General features: G+C 35.0%; 1 protein-coding gene across 1 annotated transcript in view; it reads left to right on the top strand.

Moving 5' to 3' along the window:
* The first annotated feature begins 708 nt into the window (after positions 1-708).
* LOC137630499 (serine protease filzig-like) overlaps positions 709-11,802 on the top strand; it is a 92,136-nt gene continuing 81,042 nt past the window's right edge. The window contains exon 1 of the mRNA XM_068361998.1: positions 709-822. The gene's annotated coding sequence lies outside the window, so the exon portion shown is untranslated. The remainder of the gene's footprint in view (positions 823-11,802) is intronic.

The following is an 11,802-nucleotide window of genomic DNA, read 5'->3' as shown; positions in this document are numbered from 1 at the left end:
CTCCAGATAAAATACGTAGTACTTACATAACTATATATAATATCTATCTATCCATAAATTGTGTGCGCGTGTGTTTGTTTGTGTGTGTGTGTGTGTGTTTTCTCATATGTCTCTCGATCCTTGAGTAATCAAAGAATAGTTTTTAATGATGAGTACACCATCTCCCCATGAGGTCACTGACCTGAGGCCGAGAATCTGAGGCCGTTTCATACAAGACATATTACTCCTCTTACGTTAGCAATGTCCTTTAAATTAGCCGCTTGAATTCCTTCGATATTTTCCAAAAGTCCCCTGACCATTATATTTTGGAATCAAAATTTTGTCCTCCATATGCTGATGTAGTTTTCATCCATTTGCAAAACGTGCGTAACCTCACACTTTTTTATCCAGTTGCTATGTAGAAGTTTTTCTCCCCGCAAGCGCTGAAATTGCTGTGGTCTGAAAGGACGAAAATTTAAACGCACGTGAGATTTAGCGGGTCCAATATTAGTGTCAATTCTTAGCCTCAAGATTAAGTGATTATGTGAAGCCGGACTAATGTATTACTTCGGGAAACCTGTTTCTTCGTAAACCTTCGATTTTCCCAGAGGATAAGGAATTTCAAACAGACTTAATGGGCGTTTAAATATCCTGATTCAACATCAAGTCAGGCGGCGGTAACGGTGGAATATATCCGTAGCGGGTTGCTGGCAAAAGCCAAAAGGTTCAGGACTTCAGTTGTCAGAGAGTTGGCAGAGAGTGAGGGTTGGCCGCTTACCCCTCGATTTTCAACTTCGCCTAAAAGTGATACTTGGACTGAAGACCTTTTTTTGTTGTTGAAAGGTACTGTTTATATGGTACCGTTCGTTACACATGGTGTTTGGTACTGGCGGTGCTTTGAAATGGTTTAAATGCTTATGCTTGCTTGCCTTATTATCAGTAGAACTCTAGCTGAATTGCCTTGATGCAGTGGAGTACTGTATTCACATTTAAGTCATATATATATGTGTGCTGTCTGCAATCAAGTCTATCGAACGTAGGAAGAGTATGATAAAGAATTTATTATTTAATTGTTATTTGTAATAAACTTTTTTTTAACTCACAGGGCAAAGTGATTAGTTTAACATAAAATTAAGCTTTCGTGTTTGATCTAACTTAATTAACATTGGCAAGGATTTAATTATGTCTGCATGCCTTTGATATATTGTTTTTTTTTTTTCTAGTTGGAATTTAACAATCTTATGTGTGTCGTACGTTTTTCATTATATTTTATAATGATTTCAAGCCTTAAGCAAATGAAGTATATATATATATATATATATATATATAATATGAGTGTGTATGGTAATAATCTTTATTATAAAGACAGCTGATTTCATATTTCCTAAATTGTCCTAAATTGTCGGAGTGTGTGTGTGTGTGTGTGTGGTTATGTTTATGGTAATAATCTTATTTTTATAAAGACAGCTGATTTCATATTTCCTAAATTATCTGATAGCTTTCACAAGTTAGAGAGAAGAATATGATCGTTTGCACTTTCTGGAGAATTGTTTATGCGACTCCATTCACGTGTTCGTGGTAGGTCTAGCCCCGCCGATTACCGCGCAATTTCCATCGCTCCTTTGTTATCTAAGTACGCTGAAGGTAATCATTTGTTCCTTAGTTTGCAATGGGCCTCTCGCCAAGGCATTCGAGCGTGCAGTGCCCTTACAATTTACAGTTCTGTACAGAAATCCCTTGATTGTGGGCAGGAAGTTCGTAGGACTGGTCTTGATTTGAGTGCTTTCTTTGTCCTTAGTGCTTTCTTTGTCCTTGTTAATCACGAGGCCCCTGTCTCCAAATTTAAATGGGAGTAGGAAGGTATTTTTTCTTAGTATTTTATGGAATTATTTAAGTTATATAGTGCAAAGAATATCTGCTGATGGGCAACATAGTGAATATAGGAATGTAGCCTAATATCTTGCTCGAGGGTACACTTGGGCACTCTATTCTGTCTCGTTTCTCTTCCTTTTGTTTATTTCAAGTTTTTTTTTTATAGTTTGTATAGAAAGTATTCATTTTAATGTTATTGTTCTTAAAAAAAGTATTTTATTTTTCCTTGATCCTTTCCTCACTGGGCTATTTTCCCTATTAGAGCCCCTGGGCTTATAGCATTCTGCTTTTCCAGCTAGGTTTGTAGCTTAGCAATTAATAATAAGAATAATAATAATAATAATAATAATAATAATAATAATAATAATCTGGTGTTCCTTAGGGTAGTGCGCTCATCCTATTAGTTGTTATGATATATATGCATGATATGTTTTTAAGCTTAGAAAATAAGCTCGTTACATATGCGGATAATCTGACTCGCCTGGTATCAATTGAATTCCCTTAATATAGACGTATGGTGGTTGAATCCCTTTAATAGAGATCTAGCTAAGATTAGTGAATGATGTAAATTGTGGAGGATGAAGTTGGTCCTTAACTTATGATTGCCAAAGCTGAGATGGTGGCTCCTCAACGTCCAAATCTCAGCTTTGGCAGAGTCTCTTTAATAATATACAGTTCATTTAAGTTTCTAAGTATAATCTTTTATTACAAATTTACTGTTAAAAAAATCTGCCCAGTTTTTTTTCAACTGCACAAAACAGCATATAGAACATTTTAAGTTTTTTTTTTTTTTTTTTTTTTTTTTTTAGGTTTGGATTAATTTTCAAAACCTTCGCCAACTTCTTAGCGAAGGTTAAGTATTTATAGGCTTGTATTTCTTTGTACGTCTGTCTGTGTGTATGTGATTCGCATAACTCAAAAACTGTTTGACCGAATCTCATGAAATTTGGTGGGATGACTGGCCACGATCCCAGAACAATTTGATTAGATTTTGGGAGTGATTAAGTCAAGGGCAATGTCACGAAAAGTAAAAGAAAAAAAAACGTGTTTTTGCCTTATCGTGCCCATTTTTTTTACCTGATTTGCATGAAACTAGTGCCAACATGTGCATAATTCAATTGCCTATCTCGTAATAGGCAACAAGATTTAGGCAAAGGTATGCCCTATACCTAGTGCCCGTTTTAGTTTTGAGTACTGTTGTTCTACTGCAGACTTTGATCTTAAGTTTGTTCCTTGATCGCGACAATTAGTTCTTTGTGCATGTTGCTTAAGATTCTTGCATGATTATAATCATCCTCTGCATTCAGATCTTAATTCTAATAGCCAGGCCTTCTCCACCATGCGCCTCAATACTACACTGTATTCTAGAAGTTTTATTCCAGCTGTGACCAAGTTGTGGGATGATCTTCCTAATCGGGTAGTTGAATCAGTGGAACTTCAAAAGCTCAAACTCGCTGCAAATGTTTTCATGTTGAACAGGCTGACATGAGTCTTTTTATAGTTTATATATGAAATATCTGTTTTGATGTTGTTACTGTTTCATGAAGTATTTTGTTTTTATTGTTCAATATTTTTCATATCGTTTATCTATTTCATTATTTCCTTTCCTCACTGGGCTATTTTTCCCTGTTGGAGCCCCTGGGCTTATATTATCTTGCTTTTTCAATTAGGGTTGTAGCTTGGCTAGTAATAATAATAATAATAATAATAATAATAATAATAATAATAATAATAATAATGAATTCAAGGAGATAGTGAGCGAGACAAATGTGTTAAATAATAATTCGTTTTAGTGAATCTGATCAAAAGTTTATGAAAATTTAGGAGTACTTCATAAACGTATTGCAGAGAGCAATTTGACGATAAGGTAAAACACGTTAAAAGATTTAAATGAAAAAAAAATGTATTTGATGAGAAATCAGTTTTGTGTTGATAGAACGAGTCAGATTTATTATTATTATTATTATTATTATTATTATTATTATTATTATTATTATTACTTGCTAAGCTATAACCCTAGTTGGAAAAACAGGATACTATTTAAAGATATTAATTGACGAGTTGAGGAATGGAAAGGCAGTAAGAGTTGATGGGATTACAAGTGAGATGGTACACTAGTGTGGTGTGACTGCGATTGTATGACTGACTAGGATGTGTAAGGTATGTCAGGATGGGGGAAAAGTTCCTGAGGAAAGGTGCTCTATTATATAAGAGACAGAAGACCAGAATGATTTATATGGGAGGTCATTTTAGGTGTGTAATGAGAAGAGGGTTTGGATTGAATTTGCAATAAAGCAATTGTATGACAAAATTAGGAGTCCAAGGAAAAATATGTGTCAGGAATGAAATGAATTTTAATAGGAAAATAATTAGGATACATGGTGCACAAAGAAAGTTTTCTAGCATTGTTGAACATTTGATAATAAAAGTGAGGTTTCTGCAGATACCACGTAATCAGTGAAAGTTGTTATTGGCGAAGAGAAGCTTCAGGAGATGTTTAAAAGAGAACCAGGAAATTAGATAAGAGAATGTTGGGGAAGGTTGAAAAAAAAACTGAATTCTATAGCAACTTAAGAATAAACTTTACGCATAACAAATAGATGAGAATAAAAGGTGAATATTCTATAGAACGCATAGAGCCGGAAAGGTATTCTAAGCATGGTAAAATACTTAGCTAGAAAGGAAAACATTCATGTGAAAAGTAACACAATTATATCACGAAGAAATTTGAGCTTCCATTGACCAATTTTCAACATTTGAAGATTACATTAGGAACATATAGAACAGAGAGAGAGAGAGAGAGAGAGAGAGAGAGAGAGAGAGAGAGGTCAATTATATCACAAAAAAGTTTGAGCTTACAGTGACCAATTTCCATCATTAGAAGGTTATATTAAGAACAGAGAGAGAGAGAGAGAGAGAGAGAGAGGTCAATTATATCACGAAAAAATTTGAGCTTACAGTGACCAATTTTCATCATCTGAAGATTACAGTAAGAACATATAGAACAGAGAGAGAGAGAGAGAGAGAGAGAGAGAGAGAGAGAGGACAATTATATCACGAAGAATCTGAGCTAGAGAGAGAGAGAGAGAGAGAGAGAGTCTCCTGCCGAAATATAGTTCACTTAGCAATAGTTTTAAACTACAGAGGTATGCCTTTATAAGAGAGAGAGAGAGAGAGAGAGAGAGAGAGAGAGAGAGGAAGAGAGGAAGAGAGAGAGAGAGAGAGAGAGAGAGAGAGAGAGAGGAAGAGAGGAAGAGAGAGAGAGAGAGAGAGAGAGAGAGAGTCTCTTGCCCAAATATAGTTAACTTGGCAATACTATTAAGCTACAAAGGTATGCCTTTATACGAGAGAGAGAGAGAGAGAGAGAGAGAGAGAGAGAGAGAGAGAGGACAATTATATCACGAAGAAATGTGGGATTACAGTGACCAATTTTCATCATTTGAAGATTACATTAAAACGTACAGAACAGAGAGAGAGAGAGAGAGAGAGAGAGAGAGAGAAGACAATATGAGCTTCCAGTGACCAATTTTAATCATTTGAAGATTACAGTATGAACATATAGAACAGAGAGAGAGAGAGAGAGAGAGAGAGAGAGAGAGAGAGAGAGGACAATTATATCACTAAGAGATTTGAGCTTCCAGTGACCAATTTTCAACGCTTGAAGATTACATTAAAAAACATACATAACAGAGAGAGAGAGAGAGAGAGAGAGAGAGAGAGAGAGAGAAATTCAAATGCAAAGGATACTAACAATGGAAATTTAAACGGGATCACAAGTTTACTGCCAGCCTGTGTTGCATATCCTAATTTAGATGTGGGAAGGTCGAATAACTGTTTAGCCTGAGGGTAGACCTCTGATTTGGGGAAGGGGGGGGGGGGAGGCGAGAGGCGTATAGGGGACAGGAGGCGTATAGAGGTGGGGCCTGGTTGTTGTTGTTTGGGTAGCAACTGAGAGGAAAATAACAGAGAAGATGAAGAAGATTGAGGGATATTATTATTATCATTATTATAATTATTATTCTTATTCTTATTATTATTGTTATTATTATTATTATATTTATTATTATTATTACTTGGTAAGCTACAACCCTAGTTGGAAAAACAAGATGCTATAAGCCCAAGGGCTCCATCAGGAAAAATAGCCCAGTGAGGAAAGGAAATAAAGAATTAAATGAACTACGAGAGAAATAATGAACAATTGAAATAAGATATTTCAAGAACAGTAACAACATTCAAATAAATCTTTCACGAATAAACTATAAATACTTGACAAAAAAGAGGAAGAGAAATAAGATAGAATAGAGTGCCCGAGTGTACTCTCAAGCACGAGAACTCTAACCCAAGACAGTGGAATACCATGGCACAGAGGCTATGGCGCTACCCAAGACTAGAGAACAATGGTTTGATTTTGGAGTGTCCTCCTAGAAATGCTGCTTACCATAGATAAAGATAATTTAAGTCCTGCCGACCAAACTCGCTAGGTTTCTGGTCCGGAATTAGGGTGAATTGTACTTTAAATTTGACTTTGTGTTTCTAGATACAACAGTCTGTAATTTTATGACCCCTGTATCTTAAATTGTTACCTCCGACAACGAAGCTGGGAGGATGTTATGTTTTCGCCCCTGTTGTTCTGTTTGTCTGTGTTTGTTTATGAACAACTTCCTGGCTAGAATTTTACCCATAGAATAGTGAAACTTCCGGGGATTAATTATCATGTTGAGAAGTGGAAGTGATTTAATTTTGAAAGTTCTAGGTCAAAGGTCAAAGGTCAAGGTCGAGTAAAAGATCGACCGAATTAACCTTAACCTTAACCCCAAATTCGCACATGTTTGTTACACAGACTTCAAATACGCCTACGGTCTAAATTGATTCAGGGAAAGGCAAGCTGGTTTCAAGAAATAAGCTGCCGTGGCGGAGGTCGGCACAATCAGAGTGTTTTCTAGTTTACAATGAATTTGAAAAGAACATTATTATTGTTATTATTATTATTATTATTATTATCATTAGCCAAGCTACAACTCTAGTTGGGAAAGCAAGCTGCTATAAGGCCAAGGGCTCCAATAGGGAAAAATAGCCCAGAGACGAAAGGAAATGAGGGTATGAATAAACAATATAAGAAATAATGAAAAATTAAACTAAATAATTTACAAAACTTCAACAACATTAAAACAGATAATTAATATATTGACTATTAAAAGACTTATGACAACTTGTTCAACATAGCCACAAGAAGAGCGCTAAGAGATATGGACGAATTTATATTCATCATTGTTGAAAAAAAAAAAATACAGGAATAAATTTTGCCAGGCATTTGCCGTTTTAAAAACGGATAAGTTAACGTAAAGGAGTAATATTACGGTCATCAACCCGTAAAAGATAATAACAAAGTAGGGTAAAGTTACGGTCGCCTGTATTTTACGGAAATACGGCTGAGAACTGAAGATTTTTACGGAGAATTTGCGATTGAAATTACGCTTTTTTTGTAACAGTGTTTGTTAATTGTTGTTTTAATTTACGAGTATAGTAACAGAAGCGGTAATATTTATTCATAATGTTGAATGATTATGATCATATCATTATCACTACGGCTACCATCTTTTGTCTATCATTAATATCATTATATAGTTTTCTTCTTCTTCTTCTTCTTCTTCTTCTTCTTCTATTGACGTTGTTTTTTCCCCATTTGTATTTCTTTCATTCCATCACTCTGGCGTTACGGGACACCCAGACCTCGTGTGGATGATTCTACTCTCTATCTCAAATAGCCGTCGTCTAGCCCGGCTGGGCGTGGCAACCTTTAAACTGCGCAAAATTAAAGTACTTCGATCCGAGATGAGTTTTGTCGACTCTCTCTTACATTACCAAGCCTTCCTTTTGAGGGAATTTCCGTTGGCTTTCGGGTAGACCGTAGTCCCAATCGGCTGCCCTGCCTGACATCGCTTAGACCCCGGGAGCTTATGTTTATTCTTGCATACCAAACTTTTCCTAGAGTGTGATCGTTTATAATTTATAAGCATTCCAAACTAATGCCCCTTATTTATCGACAATGGAAGAAAACTAGAATTTTGTTATAATTTAGTTAGAGGTCTCTTGCTTGAGGGTACACTCAGGCACACAGTTCTATCTTATTTCTCTTCCTCTTTTTTTTAAGTTTTTATAGATTATATATGAGAGATTTAATTTAATGTTGTTACGGTTTTGAAATATTTTATTTTGATTTTACGTTACTTCTCTTGTAGTTTATTTGTTTCCTTAATTCCTTTCCTCACGGGGCTATTTTTCCCTGTTGGAGCCCTTGGGCTTAGAGCATCTCTTGTTTTCAACTGAGGTTGTAGCTTACCTTGCGATGAAAATAATGACAATAGTTTATGACCAAATCTTCCTGGATCAGTACTAGATTTATAGCTTACTTCAGGAAAAAAAAATCCATCACTGTTACCTCAGGGGCTCATTGCTGGCCCTTACCGCTGGTACCTGAGTCTACCAATCCAAGCCAGTTGTTTTTCTCTCTCGAGGTCATAAAGATATTGCCTTTGAAATCTTAGGATGTGACTTTTTGCGTTCAATTTGAGATTGTGCAAAAAAATCCCTTCTGGAAACTGATGTGGTGTACACTTGATTTGTTAGGTCGTGATCCCATTATTATTATTATTATTATTATTATTATTATTATTATTATTATTACTTGCTAAGCTACAACCCTAGTTGGAAAAGCAGGATGCTATAAACCCAGGGGCTCCAACAGGGAAAATAGTCCAGTAAGGAAAGAAAACAAGGAAAAATAAAATATCTTAAGAATAATAACATTAAAATAAATATTTCCTAAATAAATTAAAAAAACTTTAACAGAACAAGAAAAATAAGATAGAATAGTGTGCCCGAGCGTACCCTCAAGCAAGAGAACTATAACCCAAAACAGAGGAAGACCATGGTACAGAGGCTATGGCACTATCCAAGACAAGAGAACAATGGTTTGATTTTGGAGTGTCCTTCTCCTAGAAGAGCTGCTTACCACAGCTAAAGAGTCTCTTCTACCCTTACCAAGAGGAAAGTGCCCAGTTGGCAGGATGCTTTTACAGAAACGAAGTCATGTGGAGTTGGAGTTTTCGTTTTAACACGAAGGGAATGGAAGAGAACCAGTTTGGGAAGTCTGGCAAAAGCAGAATTAGAAGTTGAAAAGGAGCAGGTTGTGATGAGGACTGTGCCCCAACTGCATTCTTTTACTCCCTCTTCCCCTTTTTTCTGCTTTGCCTTTGCCTTTGCCTTCTCTCTCTCTCTCTCTCTCTCTCTCTCTCTCTCTCTAGTATGAGTACATACCTGTGTAGTTTGAAATTATTGCAAAGTGAACTATATTTCGGCAGGAGAGCCCTCCCCCCCCCCCTCTCTCTCTCTCTCTCTCTCTATAGTATGAGGACATACCTGTGTAGTTTGAAATTATTGCAAAGTGAACTATATTTTGACAGGAGAGCCCTCTCTCTCTCTCTCTCTCTCTCTCTCTCTCTCTCTCTCTAGTATGAGGACATACCCGTGTAGTTTGAAATTATTGCAAAGTGAACTATATTTCGGCAGGAGACCCCCCTCTCTCTCTCTCTCTCTCTCTCTCTCTCTCTCTCTCGTATGAGGACATACCTGTGTAGTTTGAAATTATTGCAAAGTGAACTATATTTCGGCAGGAGACCACCCCCCCCCCCTCTCTCTCTCTCTCTCTCTCTCTCTCTCTCTCGTATGAGGACATACCTGTGTAGTTTGAAATTTTTGCAAAGTGAACTATATTTCGGCAGGAGAGCCCCCCCCCTCTCTCTCTCTCTCTCTCTCTCTCTCTCTCTCTCTCTCAAGCTTCCAGTGCAAAACCTAGTTGAAAAAAAAAACCGCTGAACAATTCATTCACGGACAGACAGAGACTTGACACCTTATCCGGATTGATTGACGTCTCTCTTCTACTAGTTACCCGGGTTCCATCAATTGCTTATCGTTATCTGGGAGTCTGGGGATCCAGTGCTCTTTGTTGTCTTCATGCTATGTGCCGTTTGTGGTTATCTCGTGTGTGTGTGTGTGTGTAGATGTGTATATGTATGTATATATATACATATATATATACATTGCGTTGTACAGTATATATATATATATATATATACATGTAGATATATATATATATATATATACATATATACTGTATATATATATATATATATATGTACACATGTGTATACATGTATATATATAGATAAGTATATATATGTGTATACACACACAAACACGCATATATATATATATATATATAGTATATATGTGAGTTTGTGTATAGATAAATATATTACCATGAGTAATATACTTGTATATATATATATATATATATATACACACACACATATGTATATATATATATATATATATATATTTCTAAGTACCCCATTTATTCTATCGCTGTGGCCCTACCTTCAAAAACCCCAACTTTGAGAAAGAAAAAACTTGAAAAAGAATTACTAAACAATGCAACAGCCAAGGGCATCAAATGGATATAGTTGAATAACTAGCTATATAGAAGGTCGAACAAATGTATTATATCAAAAGAGCAATTAACCCTAATGAATATATGATTACTTAATGCTTTAATTAGTGCCATTCACGCAAGCGGGACGACTATTAACGAAAGATTAAAAGAACGACGTTATGACACAGGTTAGTATAATTTACTTCGGCCTTGTGTGTATGAATTCGGTAATTGATTACCTAGTCTTGTTAAATCAGCCCTTATTGCATGGCATAATAAGGGTGAGAATGTCACAGCCTTTTCAATGGGTATGTCCGTGTCGTTTGTGTGTGTATTGTTATGTTATATGTCCAAAAAATTGATCTGTATAACAACAATAACAATTAAGGTAACCATTTCTAGTCCACTGCAGGACAAAGGCCTCACACATGACAGTTCATATGTGGGGTTTGGCCAGTTTTGATCTCCACGCTGGCCAGGGCAGATTGGTGAAGTTGGGAGATTTTCCTCTCGCCCACAGCAAACCAACCTAGTATGGATGGCCTTTACTAGTACATCTTTGCTGATCATGGCGATACTCAAACCCTTTCACCACGTTAAGGTATCCCCACTCAGAAAGGGAATACCTAAATTAAAACTTGCGGGTCAAATTTTCATTAGCTTTTAATTATGAAGAGACAATGGGCAGACAGTAAGTATGGGCACAAGTATATATAATAAATGGACATAAAACTGAAGTTCTCTTGCTTGAGTGTACACTCGAGCACACTATTCTATCTTATTTCTCTTGCTCTGTTTTTTTTTTCTTTTTTTTTTTTTTACAAGTTTTTATAGTTTATATAGAATAGTTTTATTTCAATGTTGTTACTTTTTATTAAATTATGTTATTTTATATTGTTCATTAGTTCTCTTGTAGTTTATTTATTTCCTTGTTTCCTTTCCTCGCCGGGTTATTTTTCCCTGTTAGAGCACTTGGGCTTATAGCATCCTGCTTTTCTAACTAATAATAATAATAATAATAATAATAATAATAATAATAATAATAATAATGATAGTAATATAGTATTAATAATAATAATAATAATAATAATAATAATAATAATAATAATAATAATAATAATAATACGCGAGACAGAATAAAAACAAATTGCAACATAAAAAACCGAGGTAATATTGGCTTTTTGATGTAAAAACTAAAATATGTTACATTTTTTCCCCCATTTTATCACCTCGTTTTTTTTTTATGTTGCATTCTGTTTCTATTCTGTCTCGTGTATTATTATTATTATTATTATTATTATTATTATTATTATTATTATTATTATTATTATTATTATTATTATAATTATTATTACTATTATATTATTATTATTATTATTATTATTATTATTATTATTATTATTATTATTATTATTATTATTACCTAATTGGTTGCTGGTAGTTTTACTGTTTTATAATAG

The sequence above is a fragment of the Palaemon carinicauda genome, chromosome 38 (assembly GCF_036898095.1).
Source record: "Palaemon carinicauda isolate YSFRI2023 chromosome 38, ASM3689809v2, whole genome shotgun sequence".
Classification (NCBI taxonomy): Eukaryota; Metazoa; Arthropoda; class Malacostraca; order Decapoda; family Palaemonidae; genus Palaemon; species Palaemon carinicauda.
Note: the sequence above shows the minus strand (reverse complement) of the source record. Positions and strands in the feature narration are given on the sequence as shown.